Below are 22,049 nucleotides of genomic sequence, written 5' to 3' on the forward strand. Positions count from 1 at the left end.
ATTCAAGTCTATTGTGAGTTAGTATGTCCACATCTGGATTTTGTGTGCAGTTCTGGTCACCACCCAAACAAAATAATAGAACAGCAGCAGCAGCAGCAGATGAAGTGCCTGACTGGATAGAAGGGAATGTCCTACTCTGATAGAACCAGCAAGTGACAAGTGCTATAGGACAGAGGTCAGCTCCCCACAGCCCTAAAAAACTGGTGGCTTGCAGGGACAAGGGTTGGCACTGCTTACTCACAGCTTGGTTTAAATCACAGTCCAATTGCCGTATCAATTTTGTATGTTTACCCAGCGTCTATGTGGGTTTTTTCTGTGTATTCCTCACAGACTTGTTAATGAACAAACTCTGAAATGGCTCTTTCTGCTTGAGTATACATGATGACCGCCTGTATTTAACTGGTATCACACTCAGTAATAGTGGTAGAAATTCCAAAGCCACCTTGTAACTCCTAACTTAACTAATAGGGTCCAGGAAAGAGATGGATAAACTGTCACTAAAAATACTAACAGTTTAAACATGTAGCAGGATTTTCAACGCAATTTCTGACACAGCACTTCATTTAATCGAGTGACAGAGATTTTTGGGTTGTTACTAGAAAGAAGGCAGACATACTGTAACTAAGGTTGAACTGTAAGACAACAGATTTAGAGTCACATTAAATGGAGTGCACTAAATTCATTCAACTGGAATTTTCCCAACCAAAAGCAATGTTTCTGAAGTCTTTCCTTTATGTATTTTTCACAAAGTCCACATATTGTTTAATTTGTGTGGTCATCTTTTATAACACGACCACCACACGCAACAATACAGCCAGAAAACTCGAAACACAAAATGCCAGCACCTTTATAAACAAATACAAAAATTAGTAGCATCCAAATAAAAATATTTTCTTTCTAAAAGAGATAAAATGGCATCACTAAATTAACACAAAACACAGTAAGTATATTATTAAACTAAAGGGGGATGTTTTATGTACAATCTTGATATATTTAAATTCGATAGATGCATTTTTCTGGGTTTACTTGACGTGTTTTTAGATCTTCTAAATTCTGACAGTCAGAGCCATTGATACCTGTCAGCAGTGATTTTTCTATTATGTCAAGATGACAAGCTTTTGATTGTGTGCATATGCTAAGTTTTATTGCTGTTGATCTTTGCACTGCCGGTGTACTTCCAAGATGGCTGCACTGTGGTTCATGCAGCCAGTCACAGGCACACAATCAAATATTGCACCATGCTGTGTGTTCACCTGTCATCACAACAGTCAGTAAAATATGCAGAGGTGGAAGGATTGGATTTATCTATAAGGCCTATGTAAAAAGATATTTTGTTTTATATTGTTATGAACACATTGTGACGTGGAGTTGTCCTGGAGAAAATAGTAGTGAGAAAAATGGCTGGCCAAGAGATGGAACTGAAGCAGGCAAAAGTGTAATCTTTAAACAAGCTAAAGTCAGAATACTAAAAAAAAAAAAGATCATCAAAAGCCAAAACACTAAAACCAAAGTTATAGTCGGAAAATATGTTGCACAAAAAAAATCCTAACTCAGTCTCAAAACATTTAGCCTTCACTCCAGCTGATAACTAGTACTGATTCCAAAGACTTAATGCGTGAAGCCATGTGCTGCCATCTTAAATAGGCAGAATGCGATGACATAATGCATTATGTGGCTTATGTGCCACATGCCTGGCAACTTGCATAAAAGCAGTAAATAATTTGGTTTAAGCCATGCAAGAAAAGATACAAAATGATGGTAAAAAAAGATTAAACAAAACATCCAAAAATCAAACTGATATGCCAGAATAATTGATAAAAAGGGTAAACAACCAAAAACAAGTCTAATAAGTTCAAAAATGATTTAAGCTTGTTATAAGGATGTCAAAACACAAGTTTATCACAATTTGCAGAAATATTGAGCCACTAACAGAAAAACGAATTCAGAGATGTTTCCAGGAATCAAACTAAATATGCCAAGGTCAAAACCAAAATTACATGTGAGAAAAGCAATCCTCCAAAACAAAATGTAAAACAAACATTGTAGTCAAAAGCCGAGGCAGACTCCTAATCTATTGAATGTATGCCTAAATAAACTAAAGACATTCATAAATTCTTTGTTTTAATTCAAACCTTGGACCTGGGGAACGGGTGTCATCATCATGTAACACATTATTGTCAAGATGTCACACAATGCAATATGTAGACGTTAAATTATCAATGTGAACTGTTTCTACAAACAAAGTTGGAGGTGTTCCCACTAGCAAAAATACCAGTGCTGGTAATCCATCCATCGATTATCCAACCTGCTATATCCTAACTACAGGGTCACGGGGGCCTGCTGGAGCCAATCCCGGCCAACACAGGGTGCAAGGTAGGAAACAAACCCTGGCCAGCCCACCACAGCAATGCTGGTAAAAAAATCATATTGATAAAAATAAACCACTATAATAAAAACAAAACTGCACTCTGCAATCCGGGAGAAAACTGCAGAGTGACAGCACCAGAGAAAAAAGATACAAATATACATATAACAAGATTTATAATAATCTCCAAATAAACATACAATAAAAATTACCTATATTAAATTAACAAAGTATAGGTATTTACTAAGTGTAAAATGACTAAGTTTGCACATACTTATTAATTTACCATACAGGATGTCAGTCACTGGTACAGTATGTTGTGTTATTGATTGTTAGGATGTCTGTTAGAACAGCTCAGTACCCTATAGCACGCTGGAACAATACCACCTTGGCCGAGGGGTGACTCATTATAGAGCCTGTTGGCCGAGGGTAGAAACAACCTCACATTGTTATCCTTGGAGCAACCCAATTGTTTCAGTCTATTACTAAATGAGCTACTCTGTTTAGGCAAAACTTCATATAGGGGGTAAGAATCAGTGTCAGCAGCTTTCTGATTGACCTCAGTTGTACCACTTTCTAAAGTTAGTCCAACCTGACTCCCAAGATTGAAGTAGCCTTTTTGGTTGGTTTATTTAGCCTGTTTCCATCACTAATGACATTTCCCCAGCAAACTACCGCATAAAAAATACACTGTCCACTACAGAGTGTTAGAAAACATGTAAAAGTGGCCTACAGACACCAAACAACCTCATCCTCCTCATGAAATAGAGGTGACTCTGACACTTCTTGTATACAGCCTCTTTATTGGTACTCCACTCAAGCCTCTCGTTCAGATGCACCAAAGTATGTGTATGTCCTCACCATGTCCACATCCTCACCATCCATGAGAACCAAGGGCAGGGCAGACCCTTTGTCTTACTGATGTTAAAGTATGGGTGCTTTAGTTTGCACCAAGACCTTCACTAGTGTCCTGTATTAATTTTACTGCCCACTGCTGTAAAATTTAGACTGAAATGATTCTTTGGATGAGAAGGTTCAGATTCATAACAGACAGGTCCTGTCAGGGTGTCTTGCACCATGTGTTTTTATTCTGTTCATGTCTTGCTTTGTCTAGGTAAAGAGTGGAAAGTGTTTTATATATATATGTACATATTCTTTTAAGTGCCCATTGGGCGAGACACATTATCTACTTTAAGAACATTTTTTTAGGACACAGTAAATATACTAAGACCTTTCTCTCATACAGGGTCTGGCCTTGATGTGAAATGATCTGTATAAGAAGATAAACAACCTCTGCTAGGCCTTATAATGTCACCTTATTTTTCTCCTGATCCTGCTCTGCACATCACTACATAAGATTTTACAGAAAACAAAAACACTGAATTTTTTAATCAGGTTTCAGCTGAAGAAGATGACCAGTATAAGCAGATATTAGAGATGAGAGGATAAAGTAGGTGAGGTACCAGGCTCAGTTTCATGGCACTGCTAGTGAAGTACGGTATCTGATAAAAGTGATGTGGCAATGAAATAATAAGGTAACTGATAGTTCGTAGTTGACACAACCAAACTGCAAGCACCCAAAAGTGCAAAATAAATTATAGATGAACCTGTGCCCTTTTGTCTGGTCTTCAGTGTAATAGGTCATCTTGTCAGGGCTGCTTAATAACAAAGGCTTCTAAAGGATATGAGTGAAGTTTACTGTATGAAACCAGCACACATATTGGATTGCAGATCAAGTGGCAGCCATGAATAAAAAAATGACAAGAGAAACGAATGGGAACCACTAGGGAGGACAAGAAAATATCTTGGGGAGCACATACACAGCTTCACAAGAAAACAAAGAGATGGAAAGCTAATGATGCACTCATGGATGATCTGGTGTATGTTTACCAATGGTGAAAAGCAAGTCAAAACTAGCAGATCAGTTTGTATGCAAATGATCACATAATCAACAACTAATCCAAACAGCCAATGTGGTAGACATTGCTGTTATAGGAATGGGTGACTACTAAATGACCCTTCCACAGAGTACTGGATGGCATTGTTCATTTGCAGCTTGAGAGATTTTCACAACCCACTTCATCTATTATAGATTTGTGTGAACTGGGTCTAAACCAGATACAAACCTGAAATGTGACACCAGTCCAGTCACTCCCACTCATTTACACTACATTTACTTGTCAATTTACTTCACTTGAACATTTCTGGAACACAGATTGCCAAAGGAGAACCTAAACGAACACTGGGAGAGCATCCAAGCTCCACATAGTTCCTTTACCTTTAAAGCAGATGGGCTGTGCCATAATATTGCCCGTACAAGTGTCAAGTCTTTTGCTCCCTCACCATAATTCACTCAGTGTAATCTTCTCTGGATATGGCAGTGAAATAATTGAATTTTCAGCCATCTGTTCCATGATGGGAAGTGCTTAAATCAGATTTAGTGTAACAAGAAATGCTATAGGTGGTAGCACTGCTAGCTGATGGATCCAGCATTGTGGGTTCAAATCCCACACCCAGTTGGTGTCTGCATGAAATCTGCACAGTCTCCTTTTGTTTTTCCTCCCACATCCCCAAAGACATGTAGTTTAGGTTGTCTGGCAATTCTAAATTAGCCCTGTGATTGTGGGTGTGTATAAATCAGGTTTATTAGAGACTGGCACGTTGTCCAGAGCCGGTTCTAGCTCTCGTTACCATGAATAAAATTAAGCTGATTTCAGAATGTTAAACAAGATATCATTTTGAGTCCAACAGTCACTCATTGGCTGATCTTCCCTTATCTTTTCCAAAGCCTATCGTTTACAAAGTTATTGGTGGAGGGGTGGGTGGGTGTGCAGCGAAACTGTCAGATGAACCCTAACAAGCTAATGTGATTAACTTACCGTAATCCTATCTGCACACTGATAGCCATGACAGGTGACTCGGCACAGACAGTGTTTTCTCAGTCATCTCACAACAGAAAGCAGGCTTGAGCTGTTTGGAAACTTTCATGACTAAGAAGCCCTCCCAAGTAACTTGGTGGGACTGGCTGCTCATTCCTATATTTAAAATATTAATAACAGTAAACTGATGGTTAGATAAAGGTTTGTTTTTATATTCAAATTCAGTTTCTACTCCATACGACTATACTATGCTATACAACTCTGACCTAAACTTTAAATCACACATTAATCAGATTACTAGGACTGCTTTCTTTCACTTAAGGAACATAGCAAAAGTTAGACCTCTAATAACTTTACAAGACATTGAAAAATTAGTTCATGCTTTTGTTTTTAGTTGACTAGATTATTGTAATGTTTCCTAACAGGATTACCTAAGAAAGACATCAATCGGTTGCAATTAGTGCAGAATCTTAATTAGAAAAAGAAAATTTGAGCACATCTCACCAGTTTTAGCATCATTACATTGGTTGCTGGTGTTATTCAGAATTGACTTTAAAATACTATTAATGGTTTATAAAGCCTTAAATTATCTTGCTCGGTCCTATATTTTGGAATGCCTGTCTCCCTACGCTCCAAGTTATAACCTCAGATCCTTAAATAGTGTTCAGCTAATTATTCGTAGACCTAAGCTTAAAAGAGGTGGTGAGGCAGCCTTTTGCCATTATGCACCTAAAATCTGGAATTCTTTACCTATAGAAATTCACCAGGCTAACTCTGTGGAACATTTCAAAAAACTGCTAAAAACTCATTATTTTAATATGGCTTTGCCGTGGCTACATTTTAGTTGTATTCCCAGTAGAATATATTGGCATAGACTTAGCGTATTCTTTACAGATCTGCACTCTGTCATAATATCCACTATTTTCTGTTGTTTTCTCTGGTTTTTCTGTGGTGGCGATCTGTGACACCACCACCTAATCAAGGCCTCCCAAGATAATGGAATGAAGGTGGGTCCATCAAATCCCATCATGTGCATCATGAAATCTATGAGATTTGATTTAGGAATAATTATGTTAAGCAGACTGCCCAGTGGGGGCTGGGCAGACTGTTGGAGGTGGAACCCCTGCAGATTTTTTATTCCAGCCTATTTTGTTTTTTCAGTCACCCCAGTCATCAGATCTTACTTTGTTATGTTGTTATTTATTCTTTAATATTACTGCTTATTTTTAATTGCTTTTTCTTCGTGTAACTTTCTTTTTGTCATCGTGTAAAGCACGAGCAGGCTACACTGCTGTATAAAAATGTGCTATATAAATATGTTGTTGTTATTGTTATCTACAACAGGCTGTCAAAAATAGAAGTGCTCTTCCTGTCAAACACTCTCATTAAACTTGGAAAGAATACAAACAAAATCAGCAGGACTACATAATAAAAAGCCATAACTGACAATGTTGTAGATTTTTACTTTTGTGCTTCAATAAGATTTTCACATGCTATTGTTAGTGACAGGCACTACGCTTACAGTATGCACATGTTTGGAGTTGGAGTAGATTACTCCAGGGATGGCAACCTAAAGCAGTTCTCTGCCTCCATCTGAAGACTTCTGCTCCTCTTCTATGTTAGACCTGACTATCGATCCAATGCCTACTCCAGTTCCTTATGTGGTCCTTTAATGCTTCAAAACGGTCACATACCTGAGGATCATGGAATCCATCAAAACTGGTGGATAGTTTAAAGGTATTGCATTCAGCAGCTCCCTAATGTCACACTGCAGTGTGCCTGTTTCGCTGAACTGTCTCACTTTTGAGGGTGATGTGCCTATCCTCTCCCTATGATTTAGCTTTGCAAGTAAATGTGCAGAGAGACGTTATGCCAGAGAAGAGATGTAGGATGCCAATAATGATGTTGAGGTGGTGCAGGTTTTTTGATTTTTTTTTTTTTGCATTTCCATCTAATACGACGGCATATCCGTTAGAACACTCCGATGTGGATGTAGGCCTCAAGGTGCCCTTTATCCCCTTCCCCTTTTAAACAGAATGCATTAGGCAGGACAAATGAATGGACACACAGATAGCTAGACATGAAGGTCAAGTCATTAAAGGTTTTCCCATCTAAAATGATAAAAATTCGGACGTGAACATCAGTAGGCTTTGCGCCCTAGGAACCAAGTTACATGAACTATACTATAACACTTCATTAATTATTTACTGCTCTGATGATGATCTTTCTGATCATAAAATAGGTCATTATGATAGCAGTTGATTTCATAAATAATTCCAGAATTACAGTATTTGAGGGTTCCTCTAGAGCATTGGTTCCCAACCTCTTTTGGGTCAGAGCCAACTTTTTAAAAGAGTGATTCGATAGCGCCCCCCTTGGGTGAACAATACTATACTATATATTGAAAAAAAAGGACAGATTTTAAAAATTATTTTATTAGAATATATTAACAATATTGGTGTATTACTCAAAGTATGATTAAAAATATATATATTATTAAAAAAATGAATATAATATTATTAGTGAGAGGGCTGAGCTTGGTGTGATGACACTAATTTTTCGATGTTTGGTACCATTTTTGTCATCAGCAATATTAAATCACCGCATTTCATTATTGGCAATCTGTTTCTTTTCTTTGTTAAAAGATTGTTGACCATGCTAAATCCTCTTTCGGCTAAATATGATGATGGGAGACTTGTAGATTGTCTAATTTGTGTTGCCATTAGGAAAAAGTAGTGTTTCTACCCAATGAAGAGGCAGATCTGCAAGAATTAAAAGATTTGTTGTTTGGTGAAAGTGAAATCCACATACGCAAGTGGCAGAGACGCCAGGGGGTTGGCGAGCGAAGTGAGCAGGGGGCAAACCCCTCTAGTTTTTAATGAGTAGGTCCACGCAAGTTTTCCTTTGAATGTGACCTGTAGGTACCGCACTGTAATTTTAGATTTACACTTGCATCGAAGGAATTCCGAAACAATCTGGTATTGATAAAAAACTTCTCACATATTTATAGTAATGTTCAATGAACTTGTCAAAACATGCATAGATTCAGTCCTCTGCAGGTGCATTAATCGTGTAAGGACTTGCATGATCAGAGAATGCATGCCTTGTGCAAACTTTTAAATATAATGTACCAATACCTACTATTTAATACGGACAGGTCCTTTTTAATAGACGTTTAGAATAATTGGTTGAAACATGTGTTCGATGATTTTTAGTATTAATTAAACTTTTTAGTGTGCTCTTCAGAGTATTGCCCAAGGGGGCGGCGGCTGGTCCTCAACGCCCTCTTAATATGTCTTGGACCAGAATTGCCCCCTTAGATTTCATCAGCGCCCAACCTAACCTCTAGAGTGCCTCTTTCTTTTGCACGATTTGGCACAAAAACTAGTCAGCACATCGTCATCTCAGACTTAAGTTTAGATCAAGACCATCCTCAATAAACTGTGACACACAGACAGACATACACCCATCATTGAGATATTGCTGTTTTTGGTATCAGGGGACCCAAAAACATCGAGATTGGTTGAAAACCGGTGATGAAAACTTTTGACAAATCTACAGCTTTTGCTCCACCCCCATAGATAACAGGCTATGGTGGGGGAGGGTGCAAAACAAAAAGCAAATATTTTACATTATCATAATGCTACTCTGAACAATTTTTCCTACATTTACTGTTATAGCTTGATTAGAAATTCTCATTGTTCAATTTTTTTTTGTATAGCGCTCTATACTGAGTGCAAGCTCAAAGTGCTGTAACAAGTTCACAAATAAAATATAGGTATAGATTTTATACATTTCTAAATACTGAATTAGAATACATAAAGGCATGGATTAGTTTAAATACAAATAAATGGAGCTCAGCAATATCTATATCCATCCATTTTCTGCTGTTTATCAAGGTCATGGGATAAGCAGTCTAAGCAATGATGCCCAGACTTCCCTTGTCCCCATCACCTTCTCCAAATCCTTCAAGGGATATCAAGGTGTTCCTAGGCTAGCTGAGATATACATTGACTCCACCATGTCCTAGGTCTGCACCAAGGTCTCCTCCCAGTTGGATATGTCTGAAACACCTCCCCAGGGAGTCATCCGGGAGACATCCTTATCAGAATAAGGCTCCTTTTGATATCAATAGCTGTCTGTTAATAAATTGTTGAACTATTGAATCAGTGGATGTAATATACAAATATATAAAGGTCAGATTTCTGTACAGGAGGAGCAGTGGTGGCCTGATTGACTCACTCCAGATTACCCAGTAAGTCAGTGACAGCCTTCTGGTTCACAGTTCAACTCTGCTCACTAGGGCATGTGTGCATGCAGGCAGATTAGTCATGTCAAGCCATTTTAGTTTTGTAGAGTGGCTCAGACTACAATAGCCACCCCACAATTACAATATAAATTGCATGAACAACAAAGAAGTTAAATTCAGTCATTACAAACTAGGCAATTTCAAGTCTGTAAACCAAATCAGGTTCTGACTATATTAAGTCCATTAATTTTATAATTGAGATTAAGCTGGCTGATGATGGAGGAAAGGAAAACAAGAAGTCCAGTCTAAATCATTTCTGGGGGTCAGTTTTAAAAGTTAGAGTCACAATTAAAGTCCACTATTTATATTAAATTATCACAAACAAGCAGCTTGACACTGCCCCTTTCTCTAAGAATAATTCACAGCTCCTTTTAATTCTTTGTCATATAATTTGTTTATATTTTCCTCTGTTATTTTATGACTCCTAGCACAAGTTATTTGAAGAAAGTTCTCAGCTCATATTTGTGATGCCATTATCAAGTATGCAATTCAATTTTATCTACTTTGATGCTGGTCAGATTATTTACATCAAAGCAGCTTGCAGACAGATGGGCTTCTATGTGCCCATTAGGACTAAAAACACTTCTTGATTGCAGTGCCTCAATTTATGAAGCCGCCCGGCCACCTGTGGAACCCACAGCTAGCTTATCTCTTCTGAAAAGTACTACCAGGCAAGCACAAGGGTGGAGCAGATTTGGAGGGTATACCATGTGAGCACAGAGTACCACTAGAATTTCATTCATAGTTATACCAGACTTGGCAACAGTGCCATTTCTTCACTGAGGGTGGGTGGCACATCAGATGCTTAACAGATGTTGTTGTGCAAAATAAGTAATAATCTTCTCACAGTAGTTTAAACCATTATTAAAATGTTTATAACAACCCCTAAAGATGCTATTTTTTCCACTTTACCTATCATGTGCTCAATGTAACTTACTGTTTAGAAAAATGTTGCTTTTTGTATTATGTAAAATTGTTTTTACATCTGATGCTACAAACCTGTTTTTAGTGTCCTTTGACCATCTGGACATGCAGTATTCATGGCCTTCTCTGGGTGCCTTTGTACACGTGCAGCCTGAACTTTCAGCATAATGTTAGGTCTTTCTTCTTATTTTTCTCTTTTTTTATTGCATATTTGTACTTCCGTTTTTTTCCCTGTCAAAGCAGCAAAGATATGTAAAAAAATCAAGTACTGTTTGCTCTATTAAACGCACTTGCCAGTAGTATATTACCCTGATCAGAATGGGACTGAAAAGAAGCTTACTGATCTTCACTAATTGCCAATACTGAGAGAGGCCACCACCTGTGCTACACCGCACTATATTTGAAAAAGCCACCATGTACTCTTTCTGTTTTCAGGAGCAAGCGGATGACTACATCTACCTAGAAATGTCTTGCCAGTCGCACACTGTCCAGCAAGCCCGTGGTCACAAGGTGGTTAGTGCTGCTATTGGACAGTCTCAGAGTCTCGTGTTCCAGTCTTATAATGTGCTTATTGTTTATATTTTCATTCTATGTCATTGTGTTTTTGCCTTTTTCACCTCAAATCCACTTGATTCTAAACTTGAGGTGATACTGTTTCAACTTGGGCAATCCATGGCCAATTGATTTTCCTGGGCAAAGGGTGGCTGCCAGACTTAGACTTAACTAGATTAAAATTTAAATCTATACTGTGTATCTTGTGAGATGATAATGACAGTACAGATTACAATGGCATGATAATCAAGTCAGACCAGGAACCAACATCGTATGATTGTTTTTTTTTTGAGACACTACGTTTGTGGAAACCTGCACATCTCACTAGTCATTAGCAAGAGAAGGATGACAAGAGATTATTAGTTAGGTAAGTTAAATTTAGAAAAGTCTGCACACATAAACGACTGGTGGGCCAAACTTCTCTTCAAAGTGTAAACTTAAATCGGTGATTTTATTCTTATACTCACAGACTGATTGATGTGCTGGCTGTTATGTATGGAAATTGAACCATTTACTGCATGAATACTAATTTGTGTTGGGTGTCCTTATGGTATTGAGAATTTGATATTGAGAGAGCTTTTGACATGTTGCTTTGGTGGTTGTACTTTTTATATTCACAAGATGCACTGATTGATCTACATCGTTTGTATTATTCTGTTAAAATTTAAATTTTGCAATCATGGGTGCTGGTAGTCTAATCATTTGGTAATACAGGAATGCAGTGTTTCTCTATCCCTTGTCACTAGTGTTTGGTTGTTTCCTGATTGTGATTCAGCTCAGTGGTGTAAGTTCTAAGTTTGGTTGCATAATCAGATTTTCTTATGTGAATATTCTGCGGTCCCTTTTCATGCCAAAAAAAAGCCACAGACCAGGAAATCCCCAAAAAGAGGGATGCCCCAGTGTCACTTTCAACAACCAATGTCAGTTCATCTTCTTTTAACTAAGATCAAACCAAGACTTCTGTGGGTTTGCTGTGAAAAGTTCAGAAGGGTGAATGGCAGAGCCCACCATTTCTAGGCCTTAACACAAATGGCGGTGCAAGAATTCTAGTGGTCTGAACAGAGGAAGTTATAGTGCCTCCACAGCCCACCACAGTGTCTCGCTAACTGAACTGGTTAAGCCAACTTGTGTATGTGAGATACAACCCCCCATTAAAAGAGCCACACTTTGTTTAGGCTAAAAACGCATAAAGAAACATAAACCACACAAGTGTGAACAAACGTCTGCGGTCTCAAAGCAGCTTGTGAAAAGGAACAGCAGTAAAGGAGATGCAAACTGAGATGTCAGGCTAACTTTATCTATCTTTAGACAATAAAGAACTTAAGGACTATATACAATGCAAAAAAATTCCACCCTTAATATCTGTAAAAATTTGAAACATGTGCAAACTCATTAAAAATAATATTTTGAACATTGCACATTCTCTCTGACAGTACTTTCAGCCAATGAATTTATCAGCAGAAAAGCGTTAAGAAACACTACTGGAGCTCCTTTATTATCAATGACAGTATGCCTTCAAAATGCCTTGCTCCGATTGCTCCCTTATTTTTAACCAAGTCAGAAGTTTTCTTCTTTTTTATAACTCAATGTGCTTGAAGGGTTGTTGCTGCTGTTTGTTAATTTTTTTTTATATTTCTTGCAGGTTCTGTAAACAGCTAAATTTCACTTGGGACAAATCTGTCTATATACACTATATGGCCAAAGCATGTGGACACCTCTCCAAATTATTGGCTTCAGTTTTTTCAGCTGCACTCACTGTTAGCACGTACATACAATCAAGCACATGACAATATCCATTGACAAACACTGGCAGTTGAATGACTCAGTGACTTTAAACATAGTACTGTCATTGGATGCCACCTTCGTCACAAGTCAGCATGTGAATTTCCTGCCCCAGTCAACTTTAAGTACTATTATTGTGAAGTGGAAGCATCTAGGAGTAGCAACAGATTTGCCATAAAGTTGTAGACCACACAGACTCACAGAGCAGTGTCACCAAGTGCTAAAGTGTATAGTGTGTAAAAAATCATCTCTCAGAGTTCTAAACTGGCCCCGAAAGCAACATCAGCACAAGCACTATGCATCTAGATCTTCATGAAATGGGCTCCCATGGCTGAGTAGCCCCACACATGCCTAAGATCACTATGCGCCATGCTAAGCATCAGCTGGAGTGGTGTAAAGCACTAGACTCTGGAGCCATTAGACTCTGGAGCAGTGGAAATGTATTGTCTAGAATGATAAATCAGTTTCACTACCTGGCTGCCTGATGCCAGATGCCAGTACCACACTACCATCCACAATGTATAGTACCTACTGTAGATATTGGTGGAGGAAGGGTAATGGCAATAATGGTCTTTGGCTGTTTTTCGGGTTTTTGGGGTAGGCCCCTTGGTTCCAGTGAAGGGTACAGCATACAGAGATATTTTAGACAACTGTGCCCTTACACCTTTGTGGCAACAGTTAAGGAAAGGCCCTTATTGCCAGGTCCATACAGACATGGAGGCACTTGAGTGGCCTGTACAGACCCTTGATCTCAACCCTATTGAACACCTTTGGGAGGAACTAGAACACCCATTGTGAGCCAGTTCTTCTTGTCCATCCTAACCTCACAAATGCTGGTTTGGCTAAAAGAGCACCAATTCCCTCAGACACACTCAAATATCTTGTTACAATCCTTCCCACAAGAGCAGAAGCCACAAAGGAGGAGGAAACTACATATTAGTGCCCATGGTTTTGGAATGGGATGCCCAACAAGCTCATATACTGTAGGTGTGATGGCCAGGTGATCCACAAACTTTTGGCCATATAGTGTAGCTCAAGTAAGAAAAAAACAGAATTGTTTATGAGCTAACCATATCATCACAATCACTTTTTGTATGTGTTTTGTTATATTTTATGAATAGTTTTAGATTGATTTTATGTGGAAAAAAACTGTAAAGAGCTTTGTCATCAGACCAAAAGAAATCCTTACGTCAGCCCAGACTGTACATGTGATTAACAGCATTTCATATTGGCCCAAATCATTTTCATTTACTTTTAATTGAAAAGTAAAAAGTGCAGAAAGGTATTCCACATGTGCACATTGGCTGTATTAGATAAAGGCACTTGCCAAATACATCTATTGACATTTTATTATGACTGATGAAATCAAAGCAAATAATACTGCTTTACTGGTCGCATATATTAAATCAAACCTGAACTTCACTAGAGCAAACTTATGGGTACTGCTTCTATATTTGGCAAAACATTTCAAATGATTCTATTGTATGACATTCCTTGTGAGGACATGGGTGTTAAGGTGAAACTGTCTTGCATGTTGTGATCCCTAAATCAGTGTTATTATTATCCACGCATCCATTTTCTAATCTATCAGTCCATGGTCACAGGAGATCAACTGATATTCTGGCATTATCAATCAATGGGCATACTCACATTCACAAAGCCACACCAGGCTAGAATTCAAAGTCTGAAACTGTCAGTCCATGTACGTGAAAGTCCTCGGGAAACAGGGCAAAAACTGGAGTACTAAAGAAGGAATGGGGATAAAAAGCCAACTGACTGGGCCTCAGTTTGAATCTAGAGCTCTGATGCTGTGAAGCACCACCACTAGACATCATTCCTGTGCTGTTCTGTTATTGTTAACCATTATCATTCAAGGATATGGTAGCACAATAGTGCTGCTGACTGGAAAATCAAGCATCCTGAGCCAGTAAAGTGTCCGTATGAACTGTACTATCTTTCCGCTTGCCCACGTTTTAAAAGATGTGTTAAGTTAACTGGCGATTCTAAATTGGGTGTGAGTGAGTGCGGCTCATGACTGACTGATGCCCTGTCCAGGGCTATTTCCAGTCTTGTGCCCACCATAGCCGGGATAATCCTTGGCTTTCCACAACCCTGAATTTGACTAAGCAGGTCTGAGAATGATAGAGTATCATTATCATCCATTACTGAATGTGCCCTGTCTTATTACTGGCATCTGGATAAGGTCCCAGCTCAAAGCAGATTATTATTTTTGGAACAAGAAGGTTTAAAAAAATGAATGGATGGATGGATAACATTGAAACCATAGCTGATGAAATCGCAAAAACTAGTGATTCTACATGTAGCCCACATTTTACACATTCAATTAAAATAATAAATACTGAAAACAAAGCATATTGACAATCGGTAATGTTTCGGGCCACATGTCCCCAGAAGAACACCATGAAAAGAAGTAACAATTAGAGAATGCACTTCTTCACCCCAATGCCTCTGTGTGCAACCCTCCTGAAAAGACCATAAAGATCCTAACTGTCATTTACTCCAACTTTTACAGTGCAGACCGACCTTAAAAATCGTATCAGTCACTCATTTTGACTTTTAGTGGGCAGAGCATATCGCAGCCTCAGCAGATACACACACATTATGGAATGGATAAGCGGGCAGAAGTCGGCCGCGGTCGCCCCGTCCAGCGAATGTAAAGCGTCGTGGGCTCCTCTCCCGCCTGCCCTTGTAAGTTTCTTCATTTTGCTACAGCAGCCACGAGCCGTGAGCAGACACGAAGATGAGACGGTGTCGAGCTCAGAAAGGAGTTGCTTGTGAAATGAGGAAGCAAGCGCTTCGTGACATCGATATGGAGGAAGGGGCGGGGAGCGTTAAGTCTTCGAATCACGAGATAGCGACAAAGGAAACTTAAGCTGTCGAGGACATAAACTACTAAAGGTGAAGGATTTGTCATTGAAATCTGGTTTTGCGCGGCGTTCACATTTTTAATAGTACCTTGTACAAAAAAAAAATATTTTAAGGCTGACTTCAGTCTTCTAAAGTTTTCCCTTTAATCATCTTAGGTTATTATAGTAAATAGTGGACGAAATAATAAAAAAACATTAATTAAAATTATAAATGCACTATTACTTTTCACAACCTCATATGTAATACTGTGCGGTGTATTTACATAAATGATATTTCTAACATATTTAAATAATTAATAGCATAATGGAAATATAATGACAACTGTGCAATCTAGTACTGTATTATACCGTTTATGCTTTGAATGTATCATTGGCAATGAAAACTAGCATAAGTTTAAAAACTACATAACGTATGTTAAAATCAGATTTACACTATTTCCATCTGTATTTTCGAACATGTAGCTGAAGAACAGACGACGTGTTAACTTTTCTTGTGTAATGAAATTCAACTCTGCAAAAATAAAATTGTCCGAGTAACTGAATGAGGGGTCCAACAGAGCAAGTGGGTACTTGGAGAACATCTTGACATTCAGTACTGCAAGATGTAATTATCTTGACCATTGGCGACAATTAACTTTAAATGAAAATGGAATATCAGGAGCTGTTTTTCCCGGTGCCAGGTTTTCCTTAATTGATTAAGCTTAACTTTTTTGTCAGTATTTGTGTTTTGGTTAATACGTTTGTCCATGTTCCTTATACAAATACTTTCCTCGAAAAACTGTTTGGGGTGCTGCCCTCTTTAGGCACCCCATTCAATATAAAACTGCATAATCAATACCAATAATGAAAGGAAAGTAGTGTGTACATTCTGTGACAATCCTCGGTAACCAGTCAATCTGACAGCAAGTGTGATGACTGGGAGAAGAGACTTAAAGCCTCAGATGAAGCTCCCCAAAACACAGGAAGAATGTGATCAGCATTTTTAACAATTGACATAAGGAGTTTCAATTAATATAATATTTAATAATACAGATTTAGGAAGTATCTGTGTACAGTACTATGAAAAATTAACAGTACACATCTAAATGTGCAACGTACTATGACAATAAAAAAGATAAGCATTTAAAACACCATTCATAGTAGGCTGGATGGATGACTTGAAGCTGCAACCCTCTTATTCATAAATAATGTCTCTTTAATGGCACTTTACTGGGTTGTGTGATTCCTCATAGAACCAATCTTGACAAAGAACCACGTAATTCTATGAAGGGTTCTTTGCATATGAAATTGATTCTTTGGGCTTTAAACAAACCTGACATCTTTAATGTATAGTGGCCTACCTAGCAGGATACTGACAGACCATGAAAACCTGAACCAGAGGTATTTCACAAATCTGTTACCATCTATTCATGATTATTTATGGAACCATTTACTGATCTAAATAAAGGTTCTTTCTTGAACCTTCATGTAGTGGGTACTTTTTGGAACCAAAAGTGGTTCCCCTATGACACTGCTCTGAAGGAACACTTTGGCACCTTTATTTTTAAGAACATTTTACAAGAGTATGGTCAACAAATAATCTAATTTTCTTAAGTGCAAATATAAAATATTCAGTAACGCCATAAAAGGTTAATAAAACTAACTTCTGCTTCCAATTAGTTGCATGTGTCCAACTGCTCATCCCTCCATTTTCTGAATCCACTTATTTTATTATGAGATAGATAGAATCAAAATATATCTAGAATGGTGTAATACAGTATATCTAGAAAAAAACAGCATTTGCTTAAAATTTATCATCATCATGCAAGGACCCCTCATATTATTAATAATAATATATCGTCGCCCCCGCCATCATGACATCATATACGGTACTCTACCAATATGATTCACTGTGAGGTTGGGTCATCCTTATTCTTGTATATTCGAAATATTTCGTCTCAGCCGTGATTCATTATATTCAGGCAGCTCCTGATTGTTACACAGGATAGATAGAAAAAAAAACACAAACTGAGAAAGCACGTCAAGATCGGCGTATCATAAGCAGTCGTGTGGTCAAGATAACACTGGCGGCTGTCTGCTTCCTGTTGTTATTATCACTGCTGCTGCTTCTTTCTGATTTACGAAGATGCTCCACGCCTTCAAGGGCGATACGCTAACGGGTCACATGTCACACCACACGGGGGTCTCGGCGAGGACAGGGGCTTCTAAACAGTTGTAATGGCATTCCTATACACAAAGAAAGTGACCAGGGCTCGAGTGCACCATAAACAATCCCGGCACTGCCTCATCCCCCAGTTTGCTCTCCGCCTAGCTCACGCACACACATTAGTCTGCCACCGGACGCGTCTTGTCTCTGCTCTGCTCTGGCGGCCCGGTCGGGGGTGCTGATGCGTCTTGGCTGGTACAGTAGTCATCAATCTTGCTGTGTCCTATCCCGCTAGTGCCGTAGCCTCCCACCCCTCCCTAAACTTCTCCATCCTCCCCAGAAAGCTCTTCCAGACACTTCTCTCCGTTTTCAGACGCGCCGCACGCGTCACACTCTAGCGTGAGTAAAGTAAATAATAACCTAAAGACTGTACACAGTACAAGCTATCAGAGAATTACGCGAATACATGAAAGCACCGCAACTGAATGAAAAAAAACACGAGGAAACAGAGCTGATCACCCAAGCCCAAAGAGCAGCATTTCCGCATCACGTTAAATACGCCATCAGCAAATTTCTCAACATGAAATCGCACAGTCTTGGTTCGGATAAAAAGCCCACCGCAGACCACCACCACCAGGCTCGGCTTGAACATCCATTACCAGCTGTTTCTGTTGCACCCCAAACCAAGCAGGTCTACGAGACGAACTGCAAACAAACAGTGCGCCTTCCACCGGCGCCTCTAAACGCGCAAGTACTTTTAAAGTGCCGCAGCAGAAACAGGTGATGTGAGCACTTGACACGCACCCCGACATGCACATATAAAGGTGGCCCATTTATCTACATGAGAGTTCATCTTGCCGTCCTACGAGCAATCGGTCGAAACGCAATAAATACAATGGAGACGAACGTGATGTAACATTCGGCAATCGTGCCCTGCTGGTTATTAATTGCTGAACGATATAAAAAAAAATAAACGGTAGTAGCTGTACGTACAGGTGGCCACATGGTTATTATGGTTGTAAAGTGGTGTTACTCGTGCCATCTTAGAGTTAAACCGGAGCAGGCCGTCAATATGCAGTGCAAAACTGTCCTATGCATGTTGAGTCTGCAATGAGCCTTATCTATATTGATTAATATAAGCTCGACAACTCGATTGTATTGCTTCGTTTTATTCGCTTTCATATAGCCTTCATGATTCGCGATTTTTATTATACGATCAAAACCATAAGTTACCGATGCACCGAACAAAGCAACAAGCTCATGCTATGCTCAACAGTACATGACTTCTTTGGGGAGTACACGCAAGCCCACATTTACTCCTCGTCTCCACAGTCTGCCATTCCATTTACAATTATAATGCGGTGCTATTGAATCTGCCGTGGTGGATAATAAATACCCTTTGATGGTTGCCAAAAGACGCTACCTCCCGGTCAGTCAAAGATCTCCTCTCCCGTCCTCTTCTAAATGTATTCCGGACGAGGTATTATTGGGTCCCTATTGATATGTCTGATTGCAGCATCATTGGAATGAATAGCCTCTGCATTGCTGTTTCGTTGTCATCACTTACATTGTTACAATGAGAACCTCCCCGGGGATCGACGTGATCCAGACTACCTAGCGCCGCCCCGTTATTTTTAAGCCCCGCCTCTTCTGCAGTCAGATTTCACTCACTTGTCTGCGATTGGATGTTGCAAGTGGTTGTTCTCGTGAGGACCGCCCCCACCCCGCCCCTCCACGCAGCGCTCTTCTCGAGGTAGTTGGGTGGAGGCGTGCGTAAAGCAGGGCTGCGGCTTGTGATACACAGATGAAGGGCTATGGATTTTGTATTTAAACTTACATTCAAACATACATAATTCATGTTGGTGACCGTATGTATTTGTGAGAATAGTATTCCGTGTCATGATGTGCATAGTAAGAATGAGGTGTGTTTTCCTTTAGAAAGTTCTTGAAAAGTGTGGGTATATGGTAAAATCCGGCACAGAATACTTAAATGGTTTATGAAGCGTAATTCACGATTATTGACCAAGAACGTATCGTACGTGCACGTTTCGTGTTGTTATAATTGGTGTGAATGCAAACAAAAGAAAACTGGAAGAACAACATTAACTACATTAGAATTATAATCCTTTAAATACAAAAAATCAGGACCAGGACTCATTCCTTCCATATGCCCAAAGATAAAACTATAATCTTCTTGTATCACAACTCCAGAACACATGGTTCATATCCTGGTTTTGTGTGAAGTTTCCATGTTCTTCTCATGTCTGTAGGACTTTTCACAAGAGCAGACTGGTAACCCTAAGCTGACCTGGTGCCCGTCAGTGTACTTTATCTGATATCCCCTCCAGATTGGGTTCCTGACCAGTGCTGCCAGTATTTCAATAAAGTTTCATCAATGTCTATTTGCTATTTTACTACTCTTGATTTTTGTATTAAAAGGATTATAATTTTAATGTAGTTAATGATGATGTTCTGGAAGTTGTGATGCAGCAAGCTGACGATTATGCCATCATACTGCTCCTTGTAAAAACTCAAAATTTTGCAAAGGCAGTAATGGTGCAGGTTCTGTTTTGGATCTTCCATAGCATTAATGATTGAATTTTAAATAAGACAGCCGTTTATTTTATTTCATACAATGACAGTTATACTGTATACATCTTTTACAAAACACTGTGAAATATCTCACAGTCTTAGATATGTACTTCTAAATAATCATACAGTAAATAGTTGAATGTAACCAAAAAACAGGTTAAGAGTAATATGTTTTGTTTACTATGAATTACCATAATAATAATAATAATAATCATTTACAACTTGATTAACATTTTGTAAAGTTGAAGATGCAGGCAGGAACATCACAGTGTACCAGTCCATTGCAGGGTAAACACATACACTCACACACACAAGAGGGTCAGTTTAGCATCTTGAATCAACTTAACCTCTATGTCTTTGTACTGAGGGAGGCAACCGTTATGGATATTGGGAGAACATGTAAACTCCACACAGTGAGGACCAGGGGCATTTACCCCTACCTCCCTGTTGTGAGACAGCAGCGCTACCACTGTACCACCATGCCACCTCTAGTTCTGATATGGATCAAAAATAAACTTTTTATATTACGCCTATTTGAGAAGTAAAAGTTATTAACATTTATTATCCATCTATTTCTTTAATCACAAGGTCACAGGAAGCTTATATTTTTAGCACTGGGCACATGGAAGGAATGAGTCCTGGTCTGAAAACATTCTGTGGTATGTTTCATCATGATGTTCAATAAAAAAAAAAAGATAATTAGGTGGCACGGTGGCGCAGTGGGTAGCGCTGCTGCCTCACAGTTAGGGGAACCGGGTTTGCTTCCCGGGTCCTCCCTGCGTGGAGTTTGCATGTGCTCCCCGTGTCCGCGTGGGTTTCCTCCGGGTACTCTATTTTCCACCCACAGTCCAAATACATGCAGGTTAGGTGCATTGTCAAACCTAAACTGTCCCTAGTGGGTGGGTGTGTGTATGTGTGTGCGCGCGCCCTGCAGTGGGCTGGTGACCTGCTCAGGATTTGTTTCCTGCCTTGTGCCTTTTGTTGGCTGGGATTGGCTCCAGCAGACCCCCGTGACCCTGTCTCTATCTATCTATCTATCTATCTATCTATCTATCTATCTATCTATCTATCTATCTATCTATCTGTATGTCTGTCTGTCTATCTTTCTCTAGTTGGCTTTTTCTAAATTGGTGTAGACAGAATGTGAGAGTGTTTGCCCTGCCAAGGTAGCTGGTTGCCAGTAGGTTTGCCTTGTGCCCAATACTCCGGGGATAAACTGCAGCCATTATAACCTTGAAATATGATTACATGTCTTCATTCTGTGTACTTTATAGAATATATGTACAGTATATATATATATATATATATATATATATATATATATATATATATATATATATATATATATATATATATATATATATATAATTTGTTTGGCTGTTTTCTTTCCATTTCGAGCCTTAAATATATCCAACCATGTCAAGTGCAGGCAAGTTTATTTAATGACAGGATCACTGAAACCTGTATTTAAGCAACACAATTTTCATTAAATTTTCATGCTCCCTTTTCATTACAGACAATTAGCATTAAGGTATCATTATTTGTTAGTTATTTTTCTCTTCAAATAGTACCCTGAAAAGTTAATTCACATATAAACAGCATAATTACTTGA

At 38.9% G+C, this 22,049-nt stretch overlaps 1 protein-coding gene across 3 annotated transcripts in view; it reads right to left on the bottom strand.

Annotated features, from left to right (window-relative positions):
• The window catches only part of peli3 (pellino E3 ubiquitin protein ligase family member 3), a 96,120-nt gene extending 76,678 nt beyond the window's left edge, over positions 1-19,442 (bottom strand). The window contains exon 1 of one of the 3 annotated variants that reach the window (XM_039769157.1): positions 19,413-19,442. The gene's annotated coding sequence lies outside the window, so the exon portion shown is untranslated. Of the gene's footprint in view, positions 1-19,241 lie in introns of all 3 variants that reach the window. The other 2 variants (XM_039769156.1, XM_039769155.1) reach the window with 2 other exon arrangements.
• Between the last annotated feature and the right edge of the window lie 2,607 nt (positions 19,443-22,049).

This window comes from Polypterus senegalus, chromosome 11, assembly GCF_016835505.1.
Source record: "Polypterus senegalus isolate Bchr_013 chromosome 11, ASM1683550v1, whole genome shotgun sequence".
NCBI lineage: Eukaryota > Metazoa > Chordata > Cladistia > Polypteriformes > Polypteridae > Polypterus > Polypterus senegalus.